Raw genomic sequence first — 13,137 nt, 5'->3', positions numbered from 1 at the left:
ATTAGAAAGATTTAAATTATATCGTATTTTGACGTAGTCTTTAACGAATCACTGCAGAAACCCGGCCTCAGTTTTTCTAATTTGCACTTGTCATTCAAGCCGTGCGAGAGATTTGGGTGCAGGGCTGAATACCAGGACCTTAATTCAATTTACTTTATTCAGTTTTGAATTTGCTTGACTACGAGTTCATTTGACCTACTCTCAAAGTTTAGGATCCGCAAGCATAGAAAAATAATAAATTGTGAAAAAATACGAAGGAAGGCCGATTCGGTTCAGCTATTACTCCTACAGAGTGTCACTGTCTCACAGCCAGCTATTGCAGAATGCCAACATTGAATGCTTCGAAGTTGGACGTCAAAGGATTTAACAAACTTTTTTATTCTTAATTGTTGATGGCGACGTAAAATATAAAGCGATAAATGCAGTTTCTTTATTTTTCTTCAGGATAGACGCACTTTTTGTAAATGAAAAAGAAAAAATACCTTACAACTCTTGTTTCGCCAATTATTTTGTTGTCCGCGAACTGTTCGAGATGGCGATTCCTTGTCAGTTGACGGTGCTACCAGTGCGTTCTTGTCTTTGTTCTTATCGTAAATTGATTAAAAATGGTATTTCCGGTCTGTTGTGCTTTTTTATGATGATGTTGAGGTTTTATTTGATTATCTGAGGTCCTGAATTTGTTTCCTCGTGTTCTTTCATTGCGAGACTGATCTCCCTGCACCCTGATGTCAACAGAAATATTTTGTCTGCATCGCAGTGCTGGAAGGCGATTTCAAGATTTGTTAACTTGTAAGATTGCACTTTTTTGTGCGTGTCGCCTAAGAAAATAACAAGCCGTATTGGCGCTTAACTGGGCAAATTTAGCTTTTCAGAATTGGTAAGGAAAGTTTTAGAATCGTTAACAAAAACAGGAGCAAAAGCATACGGGTTGGGACTACGAGCAGAAATTTGCAGGCCCACGAACAATTTTTAAATGTTGAGCGCAAGAAGACTCCAATTGTATTTAACACCGGAATTGTCTTGAAAAAATAAAATCTACAAGGAGCTCATTTTTGATTCTTAAACCATTTCTCCTTTACGAATACCATACTTGCTCCGCAAAAGAAAAAAAAAAAGTATATGCCTTTATTTCATAAGAAAATATGTTGCGTATGCGGTTTTTATTACAGATGCACTAATCAAGTTTATTATTCGCCCGAAAAAGGACCTAATGACGTCAGAAGTCGGTGAAATCAGAAAACCGAGCTCTGATTGGCTCCGATTGAAATATAGTAATTACACTTCAATGGGTAGACATATATGCTATAGCATATATTTCTACCCATTATTCTTCCAACCGGAGTCAATCGGAGCACTAACGTCACCGCAACCCCTGCGAAAGAAGCAGACGATCTTGCGTTCCGTATAGACCTTTTTCGCAAGGGCGCCGCCATCTTGAATTATCGTCACTTCCAGTATGGGCGAAAACATTGTTTTGCCGTCGCCACGCCAATAGAAGGCATTTAGGACATAAACGTAACCGTCACACATTCTCGTTTTGCGTCCCCTCTATTTTTTTACTATTTTCAGGTTGAAACGTATTGATATTTTTTCGTCGCCCATACCGGATATGCCTACTTGGCGGTCGAGGGCGAGAGTAAGCGGAAAACTTCTATACCGCCTAGGAGGCGAGCCCTCTCCTCCCTAAGACGGCATCGCTAGTGGCTTCACGCAGCGCCGTCTACCCTGCATCAGCGTCGTCAACAGTGCGTCGTGCAGCGTCCCGCAACAAGCGCGACGCCAGCGCACAGCGACGCTGCAGTGTAGCGACGCCAAGACGGACGCGCTGTGATCGTCTGCTGCGGGCGCTGGTCGTCTGCTGCAGGTGTCTCCGCATCGTTCCGCCCACTTTCCCCCTCGACGGCTCGACGCATGCGCACTGGCGACACAATCAACGTGGGAGACGTCCGCCATCAAAGTGCAAACGCGGTCTACATACGTTTGTTGTTGCTCCCTTCCATTCTAAATCTATTGGCGTCCTACGCAACTCTACAGGAGTCTACGCTCCGCCGATGCGGCGAAGACGTGAATTTCTGAAACCGGGAGCTCAAGTCTGTCCGAATGTGCAGCAGACACTTTCGCGGCACTGGTGACGGAGATGAGAAAGAGAGGGACGAGGGAATAAATGCGCACCGTTGGGCGACGCAAATAAGAGTAGCCTAATTTGTCAAACCATATACTTGCACAAGTTTCTCAATTCACGTTTTTTTTCGTTGAAATACAATGCACACACTATATGCGGGCGAGACGGATAAATGAATTGATGAGCGCTCGCCGGAATGGGCAAGATACTTCTAAAAATGTATCAAACAATATATACGAGATACTTTGACAAAAACGTATCTAATTACTAACCAAATTATAATGTTTTGATAAGTATTTAAACTCAATTTACAAATACAAGGGGGGTATTTGATCGCTTTCGATTTCTTTAGCAAACTGACTTTTTTCCGATAGTCTGATACCTTAAACGTAAATTTAGACACTGTAAAAATGTGGACCGTGCCCCAATAAAGACTGCAGTCTATAAATGCCAAGCATAAAGCGCTTAAAAGGATATTTCAGCTCTGAAAATAAATCTGGTTTGCCATAAAAGGGCGCGTACAAAAAGAGGAAACACAATGTATTTAGTACGACTTGAATCTCAAAAGCTCAGTTTTCAAATAACATTACCTTAATGAAACATGTAAAAAATGTATTTGGTCAACCAAAAAGCCAGTAATTGCATCCGCTCCATTCGCTTCATGTTCTACTCTTTCCTTTTTCTTCCGTGTTTATGATAAGCAAAGCGTAGCAAGTTTTACGATCTTGGAATATGACTCCCATACGAAGAGAACGCAATATATTATTTGATTCTGAAGAAAAGTGCAAGCAAATTGTATACGGGCAATATTTCAGGTACAAGTATATGAAACGCTCAATCTTTAGATTTTGTTTAATACATCAGATAAATACATTAGCCAATATTTTATTAAATACAAAATACTCAAAGTATTTTTAATGGGTATTTAAAATTAGGTCTGGGCGTCGATTAATGCTTTTAACCCGATTAATCGCCACCCCTCAGTCGATTAATTAATCGGTTGCGTTCATTTTTATAAATAATATATTAAGAAGAATGGGGGCAACAACTTGTCTTGCCTTTGAAGACTTATTTTACTCTCTGTTACATGGCGCAAAGGACATTTAGGATTGAGGATACATATATAGTTCTACGATTCAAAGGCTCACATATTTTTGCTCCAGCTCTGACGACAAAGAAGTTTGTCCAGATTCTCCGACAGGAAGACAAGAAGTCAGGGCTCGGGCGATGCTTTCTTGTTTTTTCAGAGAAGGGGGCCTCGATAAGAAGGCGTTGATTGTTTTCTGCGTTTTGGCGGATGGTCCTTACTACAGCGGCGTACATGGGTGCTTCGCTCGTAGGTGATACTGAAGCGAATTTACGCTTCCACTGTACGAAAACTGCGTTTTGAAGATGATGCAGTGGACTTCTTTCGAGTTGAAAAACTTCACCGCTGGAGTTTACGTTAAGCCCAAACTTTCCAGCGTGAACTCTTCTATTTTTACGGGCCGAATACTGGAACAAGTAACCATGGCGTCAATGGCGTTGTTAGCTTCCCAGCTTGTTTTTCTTCTTGTTTGTCTTGCCTGGGCAGGATGTGTAATAGATCATCAACACGTGAAGTTTCGCGGTGGCGCGGGGATCAATGGACCTCTTGGCGAATATGTGCTGCCACCTAGACACGCGACTGGGGTCGAGGCTAAGTGGCGAGAAAACAACGCGCGCGCGAGGCCTCTCCCACCCGTTGCACTCCCAAAACGTCAGCTACATCCTGTTCACCCATTGAGACGCTGTGACCTAGATACGGCTCCCCCAAACTCGCCTTTGTCCCCATCGTGCGTAATCTTCCGCCCCGAAGTCCACACAACGAAACCATCTTCCCTCTCTGCTCGGCCAGAAGGAAGAGAGAGAGGGTACTGGAACCAGTTACTCTCGAACCGATGTTTCTGCAAAAGGTCCATTGCGGGCCCGGCTTGTTCGTCTGGCCTCGGCAAAACTGTAATGTATATTCTCGAACACGTGACGCTTCGCGAGCGAGAGAATTGAACCTTGCTCACAGCACCTGGCTGGGAACGGAACACCGCCCGGGACAGAACGACCGGATACGCGCCCGCAGCGTTCTCCTTAAGGTGGGGGGAAGGGAGGGGGGGGGGGGGAACATGAGTCACCCCTAGTTCGGGCGGGTCGTTTAGGGGGAGGCACTCACTTGATCGAATGACGTTTTAGCGAACGCCCACGTTTCATCGAACGACACTTTAGCGAATAGTCGGACGCCACGAAGCGGCGCTTTCGGGTGGGCCAAGTGAGTTCACATTTTTGTAATGAGTTGCCGTAGACTGTCGCCGCGAAGCGGCGTAAAGCGCAGCGCGACGGATGGGTTAACGCGCGCCCCCGTTATTCGCTAAAACGACCATTCGCTCAAATGTCGCCGTTCGCTAAAATGTCATTCGCTCTTGTGATATGGACCCGTCGTCCAGGATAGAGCCATGCGTGCGTCCAGTTGACTTATTTTTTGAGTACCGATTAAAAAACCGATTTACCGGTTAAAAAGTTTGATCGCGATTAAAGCCTTAATTGATTAATCGGAAGGTTAATCGATCAATTGCCCAGCCCTATTTAAAATACTAATTTTCGAGATACTTCCCGTGTAGGGACGCACACAACCAAAGCATTATTAGTCGGGCGACGCCTTGCGACACCTACTTGCTAAGACAGCCCAAATTAAGCGCCAGAGTTCGCTCTCGCTTGCATCACCTCCGATCTGAAAATTTATATTCTGATTTCAAAGAAAGTACGAAAAGACTGGAACTTCATGCGAAAAGAATTGCGTCTACACGCAATGCAGGAGCGGCGCGAAATGTTAATTAAAAAAAAAATTAATAGAAACCTTCAACAGCTTAATGATTAGATCTCTAAACAAAAAGAAAGAAGCGGGATTAGGCCTTCTTTTTCAGAAATCTACGTCGCCCGAAGCGACGTCATGGTGATGTTACATATAGCGCTTATTTCAAGAGAAAGGGAAACAGATGAGTTGCGGTAAGGAAGGAAAGGTAGCGCAGCCCTCTTCATTTCACCGATCTTAATTTGAGCGCTCGCCGCTGTGTGAGGAGTGCCCTACTCATGCGAGGAAATATTCTTTAAAAATATCCAATCCTTAACACTGAGTGTGCCGGCGTGCTGGTGATAATTATGATGTAACACCCAAAACTGTGGTGCAAAAAAAAAAAAATGAAACTTTCAAGTAGAAGAAAAATAAAAAGCAGTAAAAGAACTTCTCCAGCTTTTTATTAATTGAGACTTTTTCTTTATTGAGTATAGCGGCAGCGTACGCAGCCAACACTGCCTCTAAGACAATCTTTAGTGGATCATAGTTATATTGGTGTGGCTTAAATCACGATTTAAACCATCTTGATTTTTTCTTACAACCCTGAAGTCAATGGATTTGCGGTAGACTAATTTTATTATATAGGTACCGCGTCGATTTTGTGAAAAAAGTGCAGTGGTTTCACTTTCTAGAAGCCGAGAAGGTTTCTCGTAGGAAGCCAGCGCGCAGTGTGCTTGATTGAAGGTGTAAAATGCATTTTCTGGGATATCTGAGAAGCGGACAACAGAGAGACGTCCTTTTTTTAGGTCTGTTTCGGACGTCACAAGATCAATTGGTCGTCATGCAACGTCACCTTCAATTTATCGGCTCAAAAATCCAAAGTTCTGTCCGTTTGCGCTTCTGCCACCACAGCTTCGCACGCGAAAAGGCGCCGCAGGCTCCTAAACGCCTACTTAACGCGTCTTACCGCCGAATTCTTAAACGCTACTCGACTCGAAACTCGACTCGAAACTCGACTTGAGGGTGGTTTTGCGATTCATAAACAAATCTCCACTCGAAACTCCACTCGACTCCAAAATCTCCACTCGAAACTCCAAAATTTACTCGAGATCTCGAGTCTGCGACGGAGCTACCTTGAACGGCCACTCGAGTCACTCGAGTGCGTTCAGTGTCATGGCGGCCGACGCATCGTTCGCCGACTTCGTCGACTTCGTGTTGAGAACGGACGAAGTTCTTCATGACGACCGAGACCCCGACCAGGACGTCGATGTGCCGAGACGACGTTGCCGGGACCGGCTCAATCCGCTGGAGCATTTCAACGATTGGGAGTTCCTGGTGCGCTATCGTTTTACAAAATCGACAGTCGTAAGCCTCCTGCAGTGCCTGCCGCTGGAAGCAAACGAGAGCAGTCTCGGCCTGCCACTGTCCCCGATGCTTCAGCTCCTCGTAGCGCTGAGATTTTATGGCGCCGGGACTTTTCAAGTAGTCACGGGCGACCTCGTGAACGTGTCGCAGCCGACGGTGTGCCGCGTAATCGAGCGCGTCTCCCGGGTCCTCGCCGAGACTCTCTTCCCCCGCCTCGTGGATTTCCCGGAGGGCGACTGCGACGAGGTCATGCGGGATTTCTACAACATCGGGAAGTTCCCCAGTGTGACTGGGTGCATCGACTGCACCCACGTCAAAATAAAGGGACCTGGCGGTCCCAATGGGGAAGTCTTCAGGAACAGGAAGGGGTTCTTCTCCCTCAACGTGCAGGTAAGTTCACTTCTGTCTGTGCTGTTAGCGACAGCGAAGTAAGTTGAAAACAACGGCACGCCAAGACCCGGTGTGGCACGTGAAAGCTCGGCGATATTGTGACTGATATAGACTAGAACTTGTAGAGAGATCTGCACTCTGCGACAGTGCAGAGTGGTGGTGGGCCAGCTAGAGAGGGTTCAAAACCAAGAATTATGCATTGTGTGTTTGGAAACATACATTTGATTGGGTGCCGAGGTGGCTTTTGTTATTTTATAGCAACCGGTCATGTTTTATAGCATTTTCCCCTTGAATTATACTTTTCGAACAAAATATTAGGGAGATTTTATCCCGTGCTCAAATTCTCTTCTATTATACCGCGTGAAAAACCTAGGAATTAAGCCACATTGAAGCTTACGTCACATAAAACTGCGAGAACTCAAATGCTAGTTAATTTCCAAAGCTTGCAGATGTACTTTGTCAAAAATATACTAATCATAGTAGAAATATCAGCTTGAGCACTTGTGTTCATATCATGGCAACCTGCTCATCCCTGTACTGCTCCTTCCTATCCACAGGCCATCACAGGACCCCAGCTGCAGTTTTTTGACCTTGTTGCTAGATGGCCAGGCTCCGTGCATGACAGCAGAATATTCGATAACAGTCGTGCAAGGGTCCTGTACGAGAATCGGCGCATCCCTGGCCTGCTGCTCGGAGATGCAGGCTATGCCTGCATGTCATTTCTTCTGACGCCCCTGACCAGCCCAGGTGTAGCCAACAGCCCAAAGGGCAGGTGTGTACTAATTTGTTGGAAGAAATAATGGCATGAAATTCAGAACAGCTAATAAGAAGTGATGCTGTAGCCACAGTGCTCCTATTGGTTACTATTAGTTCTGCAAATCTTTGTCACAGCTAGATTCATGACCTTTAAGCCTTTGTATGGCAAAAAAAGCTGGCATTATTCACTTCCTGTGGACAAATTTTTGTTTCAAAAGTATGTAGCATACAACATTTTAGTTCTATTTTTATTTTCCTCGAGAACATTTGTTGTTCTTCCATTTGTTGTCCGTCGCAGTTAGTCGCTGTCAATTGTTGCTTTTTGTCACTAGAATTGGACTATGGCCAAGAACTTGAATTAAGACGGTAATGTAGAAAACACCAGCCAAAACCACTGTATGCAGAACAGTAGCCTCTGGTAAGCAATAGAAAATGCCGAAAATGCAGCTAGCATGGATGGGCCGCACTGTACAGGTTACTGAACCATACTGATGGTTGCAGCAGTGGCGATTTTTACACCTGAAGACCTTTATCTTGCAACGTTGCTTCCATTACCAATGCTGCACCATATAGGTACCAAGCAGCTCACCTAAAAACAAGGAACTCGGTCGAACGGGCATTTGGAGTGTTCAAGCGACGCTTCCCATGCCTGGACATGCGGCTACAATACAAGGCGGAACGGTCAGCCCTCATCATCACCGCCTGTGCTGCACTGCACAACCTGGCCCTGCTGCGAAAAGAGCCATGCCCACCTGCTCTACCCTCTCCACCAGTACCCCGACGCCGGAGGCGGCTGCGTCCTCATGTACTGCCGTCACCTCCAGACCCTGTCGACACAATCAACGGCTCGCTGAAACGAACACAGATCATCGCACTGTGTTTCCAATAGGGATATTCAACCAGTAGCACATGTTTATAGTCAATGACAGGTCAAGGATAGTGTACAAGCTGGAGAGGAGGAAGCAGACAGTAGCTTGAGGTGGAGAGGAGAAACCTCCTCTCCACTTAAAGCTTCCGTCCTACTTCTCATCTCCAGCTTGTACTCTGTTCTTGACCCGTCACTGACTCGTGCAAATGCTCGGACACGAATTCAGTAGTAAGCGCTCGAATAAATTGATTTTCAAATCCAATTCCGCGTATTTGGTCAATCTAACATATTTTGGGAAAGACTTGTGGCCAGCACAGAGCTAACGAAAGACCTACCCTTCCCTTCAATTGTAGTGTGCTGTTTCATTCAACTTCCGAATATGCAAAACACATTAGGTACTATCGTTTCACTACAATGTAGCGCACATAAAATAAATAAGTAAAGCCTCGGAATGCTTTTAAACTGAAAGAACCCAAATTTAATTGTGATTTCCACACCCTTGTAGCTTGCAGCGCAGGGCTGCCAGCTGCTCCACCTTTATCTCTCTCTCCAGCTGGAGCAGCTGGAACTCTGCCCGTCCGCGTCGTCGCTGCTCAAAAAGCTTGTTGCGGAGTATGCGCATTTGCATTAAATGTTGCGCCTCCTTCCGCCGATCTTCCCTCTCGAGGATGTCTACACCGGCCTCCTTTTCGGGAGCCATGATCCGCTCCAGTGCTGCGATGCGGTTTCCAGTTCTTCTGGATGCCCCGCTTGGCAGCTCAGCACGGGGGCAGGTAATGCTCCTTGCCGGCGGAGTCACACAAGCAGCTCCAACGCTGCTGTCTTGGAGAGGTGAGGCGGACAGATCAGGAGCATCTGGGCGTGCAAAACACATTGGCACTGTGAGTGCTAGGGGAAGAGCAAGTACACAGGGGAAGAGGCCCAACAGCCACATGGGCCTTTCGTAGAAATGTTCAAAGCTAGGCGTTGGCAAATTAGTCAAACCTCGTTATATCGAACAGTGCAAGGACCGTGAAATAGTTCGATATAATCAAAATTCGATATACAAAGTCACACACAAAAAGAGCGTCAAAGTACAGCGCGATTTAATCAGTGAAAGGCTAACGGCAAAAAATGACTATACTTCGTTTCAGCTTCCGTTCGAGCGCAGCCAAAGGCTGACGGACGCTTCGCAACTTCGAGAAGAGCATTTTTACGCATCGCAAAGTAGTCCGCAAAAGTAATTCCTTTTAAACAACTGTTTTGTGCGTAAACGCTGCACAATATTCCAGATGTGTACTGCTGAGAATGATTTGCAACTAAAGGAATTAAATATCTGAAGTTTAAGTTCTTATTAATATATGTAGATACATGTGGTTTGGTGAAAAAACGTACGTCCGCTGGCAACACGGCTGCAGTGCTCAGTTTTGATTTTGTTCCTGTAATTGCCGAATCATGTGCTTCGCTGCTTGTTTGTTGCTTTCCTCACCGAGTCTCTTCAAAATGTCCTTTCGCAAAGGCATGTCTGGGCGTCAGGCGCGAGAGGTCGTGATGAATGTCTACTTTTCAATTCTGCAGGAGACTCCGGCCGCGTCGTACCGCAAATGCTTTGTAAACAAGAAAAGCGTCCAGGCCACTACAATTCCCTGATACACAGCGAAATCAGGGCACCCCTTTACCTGCCGATCACATTGTACGCCAAGAAGCTGGTAGAAAGGACTGTGGCTCGAGCCCTGGTATATCCAGACAATACAAGGAAACATCAACGGCCGGGTCGTCGGGCATCTTGCAATGTCTACTTGTGAAAAGACGGTGAGAGTGCAGGCGAGCTGGTGGTAGCTAATCATGTCGTATTACACCTGAGACTGCGGTGGAAGAAATCGGAAGAACTTTCAGTAGAAGGAACAGACACAGAGAACGTCTCAAGACGTTCTCTGTGTCTGTTCCTTCTACTGAAAGTTCTTCCGATTTCTTCCACCGCAGTCTCATGTGTAATACGACATGAATGTCTACTTACATCTCGAAACTATGCCGAAATGCCGAACAGGTGGAAAGTTCGGACACAGACGCCAGCGGCCAGCATACGTACTGACATCCCCTGCGACTAAATTTCAGAACGTGAAAGGTCACTTTTTAAACCTGTAGCAGACGATTTCGTTGATACACCCGTAGCAGACAAAATACTCGGCGAGCGCGGGCGGCGCGGACGGCCAGCGGCGCGATACCAAGTGCAGGCGAGATCGCGTGACCAATTGCCGGCGTGTGATTGGCTCCGGCCACACGTAGCTTTGGCTGCGTTCGGACGGAAGTTGAAACGAAGTATAGTATTCACGTGAAGCGTTAAGGTGAACTATTTATTCCGACGAAAAAAACTGCCGCAGCGTAGATTGCTGCATGGAGCTGACCGCATGCCTTATTACGGCCGGCTCCACTGTCTCCAAGCAGTCCACCAGCGCCAGATCACTACCGTCGATTGCACTGCAGTAGCGGCGTAAAAGTGAGACCGTCTTCACGACAATGTTGTAACAGGCTTTGAAGCGTTGCAGCCACCTGCTACTTACGGCGACGTTTTGTGCTTGGTGGATGAACGCGAAGTCCTTTGCTTTCTGTTGAAGCATCGGCCTGACGCCGGAATGTTCCGAGTCCTTGCGTCCATAAACCACTTGTGAAGTGATCTTTCCACCTTTTCGAAGGCCGGTGTCCGAACACGGCGTGCGCTGGAGTGCTTGCTTTGTTCAGCCTTCGGTTTGATGTCATTTTTCGTCTTCAGCAGCGTGCTCAAAGTGCTTCGCGGTATGTTGTACGCTTCGGCAATGCTGGACTTCTTTTCTCCTTTTTCAACGCGGCGGATGATTTCAAGCTCTGTCGCAAACGTCAGCGACGTACGTTTCTTTACGATTGTTGCCATCGCCACATGCGGTTGACGCAACGTCGGAGGAACGAACCCGGAGCCACGAAACTGCACATGCCCGAATGTCGCCGAATCTGGATGGCGTTCCCGGCACCACAGGCATAAAGCTTTATGCGGGCATGCGCTTGAATAAAAGTCGCAAACGCCTGCTGCGCCACCGCTATCTTACTATGTGTTGCGGGAAAGCCCGTGTTCCAAAACTTACTCGATCTAACTCTAGGGTAAAGGTGGTTGTCGAAAACCTACCCGCGTCCAGCGTTTCTCTATTTTTGATGTCGCGTGACATGATCCGCCAGGGTAACTCGTATCCATTCGAGTAGGTTTGGAACGCAGCCTCGGTGTGTCGCGCTCCTGTACGCTATGCGCCGTTTAGTTGCTGCACTCGGAGTAGGAGGAGTAAAAGAGCGCCGACTTAACGCGCCCACTGCCACAGATACGGTACGCCGCCAACGACGGTTTGGCGGGATGGCGGATGGCTGCGACTGCTGCTGGCGGCAGCTGCCACGACTCACTCGCTGTCGCGGAAGCGCAACGAGAAGGCACGTGATCTGTACCGAGTCTTCCCAAAATTCTGTGCCGTCGTGGCGCTGTACGCTTTGCAACAGGTCTATTAACCACTAGTTTTGGTTTCAATTCACAGTACTATCAGTACTATGTCACGACCCACTGCTCGCATTTTCAATTTTGGAACTTCGAAGATATGTACAATAGTGTAGACGTTGCCGAGCAATAAAAGAAAAAGGCTTCGGTGCCTTTTTTTCTGTTCCAGATTTGCTGTTAAAATGATACAAGTCGCAAATACAAGTAGACATGTTACGGCTCACAGTACCCATCCCCGACATGTTGGTGCAAATTTGTCCCAATCCAAAAGCACCCAGTTACCTGGCACGTCGTTCCAGCAGGCGTGATTGTCATTGCCTTCAGTGCCTCGCACCATTGCTTCAAACATTGCAGCCGGAGGCAGCGACAGCACTGGCCGGTCTCTTGCCCTGTCGCTGTCGCAGAGATTTGTCACCACTGTCTCCATGTGTCTTGGAGAACATAATAGCGCTTCACGACAGGGACGAAGGGTAGGAACGAGACAACACAATGCGCTAACTTCAACTGGTTTAATCGTCAGAAAATCAAAGGTATAAATACTCTGCATCATCGCGCCATTCAACCAATCCCAAGCCACGCCACTGATCGCAAGAACTGTATCTCTTTGTCTGCCAAATCGATCGACGCCACGCTGACACATCGATCCCCGTAGTTTCTTATCAGGTCTGCCTCTATAATTTCCCTTACCCTCTTATTTCTATGTTTTCTAATGACAGTGCACAAATTAAATTCAGGTTTGCACCCACAGTCATGGCAGTGCCTCGACAAATGACCGTCACGCTGTCCGCTCACTTTTAGGTTGTGCTCGCGCAATCTGTCATTTAGACATCTTCCCGTCTGTCCAACGTACTTTTTACCGCACGTCAGCGGGATCTCATAAACGACGCCTTCTGCGCAATCTACAAATGGGCTGCGATGCTTCTTCACGCAGCCAACCGGTGGTTTGCGGTAAGGGTCCGTCATTTTGCACAACTTGGCAAGTTTTTCGAGTGCAGAAAAAACCACCCGAGCGTTTAGGCGGTGGTCTGCCGCCGCTCCCACAAGCTCCATGTGGTCTGCCGCCGCTCCCACAAGAATGAGTGAGGGGCTCATCGGCCGGCTTGTTCGTGGCCCACCTCCTGTGACAGAAACCAAAGAATTTGAAGCTCAGATTGGAGAGAGTGAACAATGTATGGGACGAACAATTCAAAGAGCACACTGAATTTTCGAAACGCCTCCGTGCGAGATAAAAACAATTGTTAAGGGGACTAGAGCGAACCTAACGAAGAGAAAATCTAGCACAACCCAGTGGAGGCCCACCTGGAACCTCTTATGGGCAATTGAATGCTGGGCACTTTGTTAGA

This window comes from Ixodes scapularis, unplaced genomic scaffold, assembly GCF_016920785.2.
Source record: "Ixodes scapularis isolate PalLabHiFi unplaced genomic scaffold, ASM1692078v2 PGA_scaffold4__175_contigs__length_147842914, whole genome shotgun sequence".
Taxonomy (NCBI): Eukaryota; Metazoa; Arthropoda; class Arachnida; order Ixodida; family Ixodidae; genus Ixodes; species Ixodes scapularis.
Note: the sequence above shows the minus strand (reverse complement) of the source record.